The following is a 13,994-nucleotide window of genomic DNA, read 5'->3' on the forward strand; positions in this document are numbered from 1 at the left end:
TCCATGCTTGAGGTGCTTGACTTGCTGCATGATTAAAGTACTTGAGGTGCCTTGAGAAGCTTGCCTGAGATGCTTGTGGGAACACCCCCTAGTGCAAGTGCTTTGTCATGCTTGGTGAGTAAGGTGCTTGATCACCTAAAGTCAAAAGCATTCCTACAAGAGGGGGGGCGAGCCCTTTTCCTAGGGGCTAGAGAGAGAACACCCACTCACACACACAAGGGAAGCCCCAACTTGAAGAGGCAGCAAGGACACATGTCAGGTCCCTACCCATGTTACCTTCATGTGTTGCTTGAAGCCTATTGGCTAGGCTTCAAAGGGATCCAATGATAAATTACATGAATTATCTAATTGTTTTAGTATTTATCAAGTCCTCTCTCTCAAAGGGGAAAGGGGGACACTTGTCCCAAGGCTACCCATGTTGCTTGTAATGGCTCCTGCTTGTGATTGGCTAGGCCTGGAGGGGTCCAATGAGCTTCAAGCATGAGCTACAAGGGGGGGTCGACCCAAGCAAGCTAGGGGGGTGCCTAGGGGGTATACTCCCCCACACACACTCACAAGCACTCTCATTGTGTGCTATGCAAAGTGCAAGAGCTCCCTCTCCAAGCAAGTAGAGGTTGAGAGCCTACACCAACACTCTTGGCTATGGAGTGCAAATCCAACCAAGAGCCATGCTTCAATGCTTAAGCTTGCCATCTCCTTCTTCTTCATTACTATGCTATTATGTATGCTAGCAACAAGAGTATGATAAGTGAGGAACTAATTCTTTCTCCTACGAAATGTTTCTTCTTCCTCTTCCCTACCCTCATTCCCTGCTAGCTCTCTCCACCTTCGAAGGTGTTTGAGGTCTCGGGACTGAGGCTTGGGATAGTTAAAGCTTTCTTCAAGTTTATGTTATGTTTGTGATGCATGAAGCCTTCCATCTTCATGGCATCACCTAGGTCACAAGGAACACAGAGACTGTATTGTAACAAAACTCTCTTTATGGGAGAAATCATAATACAAATGCTTATTGGAGGGGGGACCGGCTCCACATAAATCCGGTCCTCAACTGTTGTCATGTTCTCTAAACTCTCTCTCTTGCAAAAGTATTGTCTATGCCAAGTTAACTAATTGCTATGATTATATTGCTATCTTCAATTATGTCTACCCACTATGCTCACAAAATCATTTCTTGAAAGTACTCTCCTTAAATTCCGCTATTCTCAAATTGAATAGGCAAATTCCATTACATGTTTAGCACTTTTTAACCACCTATTGAGTACCATTGAGCACTTCAGAGCACTTTCTAACCACCTGGTCACCACTTTTTAAACACCTAGTTACCAATTTCTTGGGAACATAAAGCATTTCAAATCACTTTCTAGCAACATTGAGCACTTCAAAGCACTTTCTTACCACCAAGTCACTACTTTGTACTCCTTGTGAGCAGAGAAAATGCTTCAAAGTGTAGATTGGTTTTCTCGAAAGCACTTTGAAGTACTTTCTAAGCACCGTTCAGCATTATGGAGCGCTTCAAGGCAGTCTCTTCACTCAATCCTTACCACTTGGTCTAAACTTCATAACCACCTAGTAAGCAGTTAAGAGCTATGTCAAAGTACTTCAAAGTACTTTCAAGGACCCTTTCAGCACTTTCTCACCACTTTTTGACCGCCTATTAAGCCCTTTCAAGCATATTGTAGGCACCATTCAGTACTTCAAAGCACTTTCTAAGCACATGGTTACCACTTTCTTGGCTGACCACCTATTGAGCAACAATGAGCACTTCAAAGCACTTTCTTACCATCTAGTCACCACTTTTACTCCTTGTGAGTAGCTAAAGTGCTTCAAATTGCAGATTGGTTCCTTGAAAGCACTTTGAAGTACTTTCTCAGCACCATTCTGTATTGTGGATCACTTCAAAGTAGTCTCTTCACTCAATTCTTTCCACTTGGTCAAAACTTGATAACCATCTAGTAAATAGTATAGAGCTATATCAAAGCACTTCAAAGTACATTCAAGGACCCTTTCAACACCTTCAAGCACTTTCTGACCACTTTCTGACCACATGTTAAGCACTTTCAAACATATTGTAGGAACCATTGAGTATTTTAGAGCACTTTCTAACCACTTGGTTACCACTTTCTTTGCACCATAAATCATTTCAAATCACTTTCTGACCACCTATTAAGAAACATTGAGCACTTCAAAGCACTTTATTACCACCTAGTCACCACTATGTGCTCCTTGTGAGGAGTTAAGTGCTTCAAAGTGCTGATTGCTTCCTTGAAAGAACTTTGAAGTACTTTCTAAGCACCATTCAGCATTGTGGAGCACTTTAAAGTAGTCTCTTCACTCAATCCTTACCACTTGGTCAAAACTTCATAACCACCTAGTAAGCAGTATAGAGCTATATCAAAGCACTTCAAAGTACATTGAAGGACCCTTTCAGCACTTTGAAGCACTTTCTTACCACCACCCAAGCATTTTCAAGCATATTGTAGGCACCATTGAGAACTTCAAAGCACTTTTAGGTGATTTTAAGGCATTTGTAAGCACTTTCTAGGCACTAATGAGCACTATGAAGCTTTTTCTAACCACTTGCTCAGCACTTCCTACTCCAAGTAAGCACTTTAGACCTATCTCAAAGCACTTCATAACATGAAGCAATTCTAGTTTGAAGTCTAACCACTTGGTCGGCAGATTCTACTTATCTATTGAGCAATTTGAATTTATCACAAAGCATTGGGGATATCTTTATCTGTGAGCTCTTTAGGCAGCTTCCCCTCTAGGCTAAGAACGTATTCCTCATGTAGTTTCTCGGTCGAGAAGAAAAATCTTGATAGCCGTGGGTACTCCAATGCTACAAGCACCAGAAAATAGAGCTTGTTGAAAACCTAGCTTTGTAAACACTGAAGCAATGGAAAAAAACAATGCAAAACATACACATGCATACCTTTTGATGACTTTGTTGACAGCTTTGAGTTGGATGCAACACATTCTAGAGTGCCAGGCACAGCCTTTACCTACACTTTTGATGGACTTCTTTGCGTCGTTTGCTCATTGGTTGGAGGGGTTTGATCTTGAAGTTCAAGTTCAGATATTGTGCCTTTATCGGTCTTGTGCCTTGGTAAACCGTGTGCACGTGACTTCATCTTGCAACCTACATCTTGATTGTACAATAAATAGGATGAGCTTATGAGCACGCAAAGAAATACTAATGCCTACAGTTCCAAGTGCTACAGTATAATGCATGCAAAGCTTGAATTTGGTAAAGCAGACATGCAAAATTGGACATGCAGACATGTAAGCCTCAGTAGATCAAAACTGTTTATGAGCACCGCTGGCGACCTCTTTTTGCGGAAAGTATGCATGTCTTATGAGCACAAGGAGAAAGACTAATGCATGCATACATCTCCAAGTGCTACAGTAAAGCTTCACTTCAAAAGTAGTAGGAAAAACGGCACATGTAGACATGGAAACCTCAACAGTTCAAAACGGTTAGGAATCAAATAGACAAACTTGCTCAAATTGCTCAATAGGAATCAAATTGCTCAAAATCACCACTTTTGACAAGGAAATTCCCCAAAAGAGTAAAATCCCCCAATACTCAATCTATATGTCCAAATGAAATGAAACTTGGTGTATGTGCTCAACACAACTTGCAAAACATAGGTATAATGTCAAAAGTTCACTTTGGCTGCCAGATTTACTTCTCGGACATCATACACGTATGATGTCCGCTGATGGAATTTTTTCCAAAATTTAACCACAAGCATCCCCAAGTCTCGAGCACTAGTTTTCAAGAACTTTTACCAATTTTCATGCAAAGATACGCTCAGAATCACAAGTTTCTCTTTTTCCTATTTCCGACACTCCATCTTTTTCTTTTGGGTACCATATGTTGGTTAAAACTTTAGTCTCAAGGTGTACTCAGGGTAAAAAACCCCTTTTAAACACTATGGTTCAGTCTCTTTTGTCAAATTTGGTTACTAAGTGCCTCTTGAGACATCATACACGTATGATGTCCAAGTTTGCAAAATTTCATTTTTTCTTCACACAACTCTTGCAAATGCCCTCTTACATGCACAACATCAATGAGTCATGAAAATATATCAACAAAAACCTGTTTATTGCATTTTTACCCTCGAAATCGAACTTTTTCATGATTTTAAATGAAAACAAGCACTTCAGTGCTACGCCTGTCGGCAGACGTCCGGTATCCGGCCACCCGCCCACTGTGTATACACACTTCCATATTCTTTCTATACATAAGAATAAGGAGGACCTCACTCACTTGAGTTACTTCTAGAGGTTGCTCCACCCACACCGGTCTCGTGCTTCTTCCCTTCCCTCCACGCACCGCATCACGCACCCACGCACGCGCGCATCCGTGCACTCACAATTGGTATCAGAGCTACGGCTTAGCGATGGCGGGGATCACAACAGCTTTGAGGCGATAGCTCGCTCACTCTCGACGATGGAGAGATCAAGAAAGTTTGAAAGCTTTGTGAGAATTCATGCGAGCTTGTGAGCTCAGATGAGAGTGATGTATGCTCTTGTGGAAGCTCAGAAAGGAGTGTGGAAGATTGTGTGTAAGTAAAGGTGATGTCCTAAAAACTGTGTGCGTAGCAGCACTATATTTAGATTCATTTTTCTCCTTATAGAATGCAGATCTAAGAATTCAGCCTCATCAACTCATCTGTTTCGACGTGGTCTACAACTTTGCAGAAGAAACTTTTTGCAAATTCCTCACCGTTTTGCTGATATTCATCTCAGACTGACTATATACAGAAATTGTAGGTTTTCTGTTTTCGCATAGTGTGCGAGTTTGATGCACTTTTGGAAGCACGGAAGATGCTCCAAGTGGGTGCATAAATTCTAAGCTGAAGATGCAATTTTAGCTTGTGCAGAGCTTGTGATTTGAGGGTTTTTGGTACATTTGGGCAAAGAGTCACGGAGGAGTTTACACACCATCGAAGCGGGCTCTTGAGGAACACGGTTTTTGGACCACATAGGGGAGCTTATTTCACATGTTTTCACAGGATACTTTGGCAGTGATTTTATGCTTGGATTCATGGTCTTTGCAAACGGGTTTGCATATGGTTATGGCGCATGGTTGATACCCATTATACATGCATTTTTGCGAGCACTTTTGAGTGCCAGTGAGCTCTCTTGAGAGCATTGTTTTCGCATTGATCAAGTTTCTAGATTGCAACTCTTTTGGCACATGCTTATGCACGGTCACTCCGTTGATGTACGCTGAGTGAGGATTGCCATTGTATGTGAAAATGTGGAGCTAGTTTGGCATTTCTACTCATTGGCATTGAGTAGTGTTATGGTTTATGGTAGAGATTATACTTGAGTTTTTGCTCAGTTTCAAAGGGATACTGTGCCGGATGTTTCCCAGATTCTCGCCAAGGTTTGCACGTATTTATAGTTTACTCTCTGATGGTTTAGTGGTCGAGTTGACTCCCACTCTGGCAGTTATCTGTAGTTTTTTAGCTTGCAATTTGCGTTGAGTGTTGACTCATTTTGCAAAGGAAGTTTTTTTCCTTTTTCCCCGTCTTCTTGCCATAAAATTTTGCAATGTTATGCCATCTTGTACAGTGGTTGATATATTCCCACTTTGACAGCAGTGATCGAGTGTTTACTCTCACTTTGACAGGTTTGTCAACTTGGACACAACTTGGTGTTCTTGTATCCACTCTTGCAGGAGTGCATTTATAGTATGTTCATAGTGGTTACAGGTTTTCTTTGATTTTGCTTCATATTCTCACATCAACGTATATTCCAAGTGTGAGACTACAAGATGCAGGTTACAGGTTTTCACTATTGAGCTACTTGTTGGTTTGTGCTTGATTAGTGCAGTGGTCGAGTGATCTCCCAATTTTTACGTGTATGCATTGACATGATGTGTGACACAATTGAGTCTACATTGACGGATCATAAGAGACGGAGGTCTCAAACTTGCCGATAATTGCGTTGTTAGGATTGTGGTAACACAGGGCACATTAGACGCCATTGTTTTAGACGTATGAGATAGCAACGGATAAGAATGCCAGATGTGGATACGGATTTTGCAGATGTTAGAGAGGCAATCATAGCGACATTCTATGTCAGTGACGGCGATGTCATGCTTGCCTCGAGTTGACCTCTTGCAGATTTGTCTATGGATAGCAGTGACGGTGATGTCATTCTTGCCTCGAGTTGACCTCTTGCAGATTTGTCTATGGATAGCACACTTTCTCCACAGTGGTTACTAGATAGCAATGTTGCTTTCCACGTCACACCATGTCGTGAGTGGTATAGCAGATTTTCTAGTGGGAGACTTGGTTGTGTGTGTGTACTTGGCCGATGATTCGACGTTTGACATAGAGGGTGCCATAGACGTTTGTTTGTCATTGCCCAATGGTGCGTCATACACCCTACGACATGTGTGCTACGTTTCTTAGATGAGATAGAGCTTGATCTCAGTGAGACAGTTGGCAGCTTTTAGTTGTCAGATACTACTTAGAGAGAAAATCTTCCAGATACATTGCGGCTCATTAGTTATTCCAAAGGAGCCTATAGTAGCAGCCTGGTATATCCTATACATGTGTTTGAGGTTTGAGACGGCGTAATCTCGGTTTTGTTACTAGCATGCTTTGAGCGAGAGCCGAGACGTGTCTCTTTCACCAGTGATCTCCATCATGTTGAGGAGATAGAGCATTTAGTTGTGCAAGATGTGCTAGTAGACTTTGTAGAGACAAAGATAGAGCGGCAGTGCTCTAGTGAAACACATCAGGTGTTGTTCGATTTTGTACAGGCAGAGGTAGAGCAGGTGTGCTCCCTAGAGACACAGATAGAGCTGAGAGATATGGAGTTTTTTGACATGCTCATGTTAGAGGCTAATGAGTTGGTGCCAGGATGCACAGTTTTGCATATGGGTGACAGGGACCTAGGTTTCCCAGTGTCAATAGTGACACATCCATACGTGGTGGATAGTCCTAGTAATGCAGTGTTTGCAGATAGCACAGGGGAGGCGAGTGAAGCCAGTTTTGTGTAGATTTTGTCAGTGTTCAGGTGTCTCATGTTCGACTTGTTAGTGTCAAGGCCCGATCTAGAAGTTGCAGTGGGAGCATTTGTAGTAGGGATAGTCAGTCGTACGGTGACTGACACTAGCATGATGCTTCGTGGAGCTTTGCAAACCATACAAAGTAGTCTGTGAGATTTACATGCATGCTCTAGCATGGGTACGCACACTAGCCTACCACCAGAGCCGATACGACTACGTGTAGATTAACAGAGTGAGCCACTGGGCATAGGTTAAGAGAGTCTCTCACCTAGTTTTCTTGTATATACTAGTAGTTTAGCTAGTAGGTCTCACTTATCAGTGCATCGCCTTTAAGTGGGAGATTGTTGGGGTAAAGGCGCTACGCCTTTGCCCGCGGCCAGACGTCCAATGTCCGACCGCCTGCCCACTTTGTATACACACTTTCTTATTCTTTCTATACATAAGAATAAGGAGCACTTCCCTCACTTGAGTTACTTCTAGAGGTTGCTCCTCCCACACTGGTCTCGTGCTTCTTCCCTTCCCCGCACGCACCGCATCGCGCACGCACACATGAATCCGTGCATTCATGCACTCACAAAAGCAACAAAGAGCTGAGATTATATAAGTAAAGGATTAGAGGAACTAAACTCTTTGGTGAATCTAGAAATTAGGACAAATGGCAGAACTGCTCCTATTAACCTTGCAAACATTATGAATCTAGTTGAATTGAAAATGTAGGGAATGGTGTACTAGGAGGGCCTGGATAATTTGAGGATATTGGAACATCTTTACTTGGGGTCTTCAAATGAGCTGGAGTGTGCATCAGATATGGATGAGACAATGCTGGAATTTTACAAACGTGGGTACATTTTGTATGTGGCCCGTTTGTTGTACTTTTCTACAAAATCTCACAGACAGTGGGGTGATCTACTTAAGCATCTCAGACATAGGGATGGCATTGATGATCTTATCCATCTTTGTGGCCTTGGGTTGGATGCATGTCCATTGTTGAAAGAGCTACCTTTCTTGCATGTCCTGTAGAATATATAGTTTCTCTGGATAGTACACTATGTGAAGCTCAAAGGTGTGAGGGGTTGTGATGAAATGAGACAGCTAGAGAGGGTGAGGTTTCAAGGATGTGAAACCATTGAGCAGCTACCATTCAAGGACATCCATGTGCTCTCGTGCAGTCATCCGCAGTTGAAAAATATTTCCTTTGAGATAATAGAAACTCTAGCCCTTCAAAAGAACATCAATTAGAGGAGCTTGATCTCTTCAATATTTACTTGGTAACCCTAAGGTACTCATTTTAAATGAGGGCAAGAGATTGAGCCACTTGGCTCAATTCCTGTTGGGGTAAAGCCCCATGTGTCCAAGTAGGCCAGGTGCCCGCCCACTATACTTATTCATTATGTATATAATAGAATAAGAGGGCTCACATGTAGTGAGTGAGTTTTAGCCCCTACAAACACAGTTCTCCTCTCTTCTCCATTGTTTCACACACTCACACACGCTCCCGCATGCACACTTCAACTGGTATCAGAGATCAGGGATTGGGAGCACCATTGGAGCTCAGCGGGGAGGCAAGCGAAGAAGCAGCAAAAACTATAGCACATTTTTGCTGATCTGTTTTGGCCTACTAAAACGTCTTCATTCAAGCTAATTTTCCATGCTATTATCCGGTTTTTCATCCTCTTCAACTTTGCAGAAGAAAGGTTTCTCAAAATCTTCACCAATTTTGAGATACGTCACTCAGACTGCCTGCACGTCTAGGGTACACAGGTGCAGATTTTTACAGATCTGTTTCGACCTGTAAAAACAACACATTTCAGGTCCATTCCCGCGACCCCCAACTTTTTTTGTGTGGTCTACAACTTTGAAGAAGGAATTTTTTGCAAGTTCTGAAGCGTTTGGAAGATATGGGTTGATAGGCTGCAGGGTATTTGGAAAGTTGAAGATTATGTATGCATATTATTGTGGTGATTTGCTACATTCAGAGAGCTCGGATTGAGCTTTGTCATTCTCTTGTTTTGCACATTGATGTTTTGCTCTCAGTGAAGAGAGTGTGGATTGATATTTTCAACACATCTATGCGCACACATTGAGAACACTTCGTGGATGTATGCATTCTTGTGGACTCTCACGTTCGAGAGTGGATTCATCACAGGTTATGTGCATTGACTTATGCGATTCAGCATATTTCGAAAAGTGTGGTGCATAGATTTGCAGAGAGTTTTGCAAGCATTTTTAGCATGATTGTGAGCTGAATTTTCAGCTGATTTGGATGCTTTTTGATACACATTTGGTACATGCTTGATGCTCGTTTTATTGCCATGTGGATGCGCATGATGTGCACTTTTCGGCAGATCGTATTCTTCGCCTTGCAATGGCATATGTGGACTCATTTTCAGTTGTTTTGAGCATTCAATTTGTGTCATATTTTGGCTGGTTTGTATCCAAGTTTATGCTAGTATATGCCTCGCTTGTAGAGTGCGGTTGATGCACTTTGTGCTTTGGATTACAGGATTGTTTTCCAAGTTTACGGAGTTGAGACTTTGGGGTAGCTCATGTATGCTTGAGTATGGATTTTGCACAGGATTTGCTCATGGTTTTGAGCATGTTTATGGCATGTATGGTTATTATGGTTAGATAGCCAAATACTGTCAAAACTCTACAGGATTTTTCTTGCGAGTTTATTTGTTTATGTGCATGGTTTGCAATCGTGTTTTGATTGCATTTGGCACTCAGTGTTTGCTTTGCCATAGTGTTTTGGCATCACATTGTGAGAGTGTTTGCTCACCGAATTATGTCATTTGACATGCATGTGGTAATGTCTTCAAGAGGGAGATTGTTGATAATAGTTTCATCGATTACCACATAGTGCTCTTGGATTAGAGCTAGGTTTTTGGCATCATTTGAGCAGTTTTGCTCACTTGTTTGTTACATTGATCGCCATATTTGTTGATACTTCTCTTAGACAACTTATGTTGTATTTTGACAGTACTTGGTGTATGAGTTAGGCAGGCTTTGGCTATTGTCAGTTGATTGACTTGTGCTTGGTCTTGTCACTGGTTATCTCCATGGATTTGGCATGTACATCATTGTCAAGGTTTGTGCTTTTCCATACAAAGTTTGATGGTTCAAACTTTGAGCATTGGAAAGCAGGTATGCATGATGCATTGACTCAGTTAGGCCAAGTGTTGCCACTATAGGGCATGGATGCTAGGCCAGAGTCTATGACTGACAATGAGTGGGAGGACTTGGATGAGCTTGCACGTTCGACGATCATGTTATAGCTTGGTGAGTCTGTTTATCGCATTGGTTTGGATGCATGTACAACTAGAGAGTTATGGCAAAGATTGTGCAATGCTTTTGGCACAAATGAGTCTAGAGAGATGCCTACAGTCAAAGGACGATCTCACAGACATAGAGATGTTGTGTGTTGGCATTGTGGTCATACAACACATGTACATAGGCGTTGTTTTCGACGGATGAGACAACGCAGGAGATAGCACAAGAGGGATGCTATCACTTTGGTGGGAGCAGATGTAGAGTATGTGGCTACGCATGATGGATATGTCACCTTTGCTTCCATGTTTACTCTTGACTTTCTTATGTCAGTTTTTGATGACACATTACCTTTGCATTGGATACTGGATGTGAGTGCTAGGTTTCACGTCACACTGAGTCGTGAGTGGTTTAGCACATATGCTAGTGGTATGCTTGGATGTGTGTGTCTAGCTGATGGTTCAGCGCATGACATAGTTAGTGCAAGAGATGTCAGACTATTGTTACCAAGTGGTGCATCATATGTGTTGCGAGATGTATGCCATGTGCCAGGTTTGACGTAGAGCTTGATCTGAGTCAGTTACGAGACAATGGATGCCAGGTAGTGTTGGACGAGCAGAGTTTCAAATTGCATTGTGGACAGCTAGCCATAGCTAGAGGTGCTAGTGTTGGCACGATTCATGCGATGCAAGTACGTCATGTGCGAGGATATGACACATTCTTTGTGAGTACGCAGCCATGCATAGAGACAAGGCATGTCTCTTTTGCAGATAGGTTGCATGATGCTCCAATTTGTGAGCATGTTGAGCCAATTGTGTGGACAGTTGTACATCAGTGATGGATATGGATGGCTTGAGTGTTGAGGATTTAGCCGTGATTCAGTCATTCATGGATATGCTTAGGCCAGAGGCTGATGTGTGTGAGTTAGAGCTAGGCATTGCTCTTACCACACAGGGTTTAGGACATAAAGATGCTCTTGGTGTGCATGTGACATGCGATGGACACAAGGATGGACTCCAGGGATTGGAGTTTGGGTGTCACGGTGATTTCCATGAGTGGAGTTCTGAGCTAGATTTTACTGAAATGGTCAGATTGGCAGATATTGCTAGGATTACATCATCATTTGGGAGGCTCATGTACGAGATACTGATCTCGAGACCCAAGATTGCATTTGTAGTAGGTGCATTTGCAGTGGGAGCAGTTAGTCATGCAGTGACTAACGTTGGCCTTGAGCATAGGGGTACTTTGCAGCGTATGGTGAGATACCTACAGGATGTGTGCGGCTTTGGTGAGGAGTATGGTGTCGATTGCTCTATACTTTCTCTACGTTTAGATCTGGATGCACACAGATTCAGTGGGCCAGTGGGTGTTAGCTAAGGTCATACTTGTGATGGCCTTGTACAGATTTTGTATGGTTTTCTTTTATCTCTCACGACCACATTGGCCTTTACGTGGGAGGTTGTTGGGGTAAAGCCCCATATGGCCGGTTAGGCCAGGTGCCCGCCCACTATACTTATTCATTATGTACATAATAGAATAAGGGGGCTCACATGTAGTGAGTGAGTTTTAGCCCCTGCAAACACAAGGTCTCCTCTTCTCCTCTCTTCTCCATTGTTGCACACACTCACACACGCTCCCGCTCGCGCACTTCAATTCCAACCATGAAATATGCATTGATCCAACCTTAAAGCTCATCACTTGTGTTGACTATGGACGACATGAAAAGCTTATCGCCCTTCTTTTCTCATTCCCTGCGTTTGCTTCTAGCATCATCAAAAGCTGTCTTGCATCGCATATTGCCATGCAGAAGGACGACAATGGGCTTATACTTTAGAGGACTTTGTCCCTCATTTTGAAGGTCTCTTGTATCTTTTGTATTTATGTTAAATCATGTTCTGTGTGTCAAAGAAAGCACATATATTCACAACAATGGACGTTTTGACTACACAACCACAGCTCCAGCTCTAAAACATTGCAAGGTTGTTGACGAGTGTCATTAAATCTAATATCTAACCAACCCAAATGATTTTCTCATATTTAACTAATCATTTAATATGGGAGAATAAACAGGAACAAGGGTTAGCATATAGACATGTGTTTATAGATTTATCTCAACACGGGACCAATGGTAAAGGGGCCCAAATGAGAGATGGTATATCAAAGAGCAAGCCTAACCAATGGAGCTTAAATACCTTAGGGTTAGCTTCATTGAAGACCTCCAATAGTTAGTGTTAAAAGTCCCTTGACCTTAGGTAAGCTAGGGCTAAGCTTGAGGTGGGAACCCGGCCCAAGCTTGAGGTGCTTGAGGTGCTTGTTGTGCTTGAGGTTCTTGTCGTGCTTGCCGACTAGGGAGCTTGAGGTGCTTGTGGGAACACCACCCAAGCTTGAGGTGCTTTGTCATGCTTGCTGACTAAGGTGCTCGAGGGTAAGGAGGTGTGCAAAAGTCAACATCAATCCCTACAAGGAGGGGGCGAGCCCTACAAGAGGGGGGATGAGAGAGAACACACACACTCACACAAGTCATGCCTAGTACAAAGAAAGCAAAAGGGACACTTGTCAAGTTCCTTCTCATGTTGCCCTCATGGTGTGCCTAAAGCCTATTGGTTGGCCTCCCAAGAAGGGGTCCGATGATAAATTAGTTAATTTAATTAATTTTTTTAGCATTTATCAAGTCCTCTCTCTCAAAGGGGAAAGGGGAACACTTGTCCCCATACTAGTATGCCAGCTTGGTATGACTCCTTCTTGTGACTGGTTAGCTTCATTGAAGACCTCCAATAGTTAGTGTTAAAAGTCCCTTGACCTTAGGTAAGCTAGGGCTAAGCTTGAGGTGGGAACCCGGCCCAAGCTTGAGGTGCTTGAGGTGCTTGTTGTGCTTGAGGTTCTTGTCGTGCTTGCCGACTAGGGAGCTTGAGGTGCTTGTGGGAACACCACCCAAGCTTGAGGTGCTTTGTCATGCTTGCTGACTAAGGTGCTCGAGGGTAAGGAGGTGTGCAAAAGTCAACATCAATCCCTACAAGGAGGGGGCGAGCCCTACAAGAGGGAGGATGAGAGAGAACACACACACTCACACAAGTCATGCCTAGTACAAAGAAAGCAAAAGGGACACTTGTCAAGTTCCTTCTCATGTTGCCCTCATGGTGTGCCTAAAGCCTATTGGTTGGCCTCCCAAGAAGGGGTCCGATGATAAATTAGTTAATTTAATTAATTTTTTTAGCATTTATCAAGTCCTCTCTCTCAAAGGGGAAAGGGGAACACTTGTCCCCAGACTAGTATGCCAGCTTGGTATGACTCCTTCTTGTGACTGGTTAGCTTCATTGAAGACCTCCAATAGTTAGTGTTAAAAGTCCCTTGACCTTAGGTAAGCTAGGGCTAAGCTTGAGGTGGGAACCCGGCCCAAGCTTGAGGTGCTTGAGGTGCTTGTTGTGCTTGAGGTTCTTGTCGTGCTTGCCGACTAGGGAGCTTGAGGTGCTTGTGGGAACACCACCCAAGCTTGAGGTGCTTTGTCATGCTTGCTGACTAAGGTGTTCGAGGGTAAGGAGGTGTGCAAAAGTCAACATCAATCCCTACAAGGAGGGGGCGAGCCCTACAAGAGGGGGGATGAGAGAGAACACACACACTCACACAAGTCATGCCTAGTACAAAGAAAGCAAAAGGGACACTTGTCAAGTTCCTTCTCATGTTGCCCTCATGGTGT

General features: G+C 43.0%; 1 pseudogene; it reads left to right on the plus strand.

Annotated features, from left to right (window-relative positions):
- The first annotated feature begins 6,034 nt into the window (after window positions 1–6,034).
- On the plus strand, window positions 6,035–8,272 carry LOC147430377 (uncharacterized; annotated as a pseudogene).
- The last annotated feature ends 5,722 nt before the right edge of the window (window positions 8,273–13,994 follow it).

The sequence above is a fragment of the Adiantum capillus-veneris genome, chromosome 22 (assembly GCF_014529385.1).
Source record: "Adiantum capillus-veneris isolate H3 chromosome 22, ASM1452938v2, whole genome shotgun sequence".
Classification (NCBI taxonomy): domain Eukaryota; kingdom Viridiplantae; phylum Streptophyta; class Polypodiopsida; order Polypodiales; family Pteridaceae; genus Adiantum; species Adiantum capillus-veneris.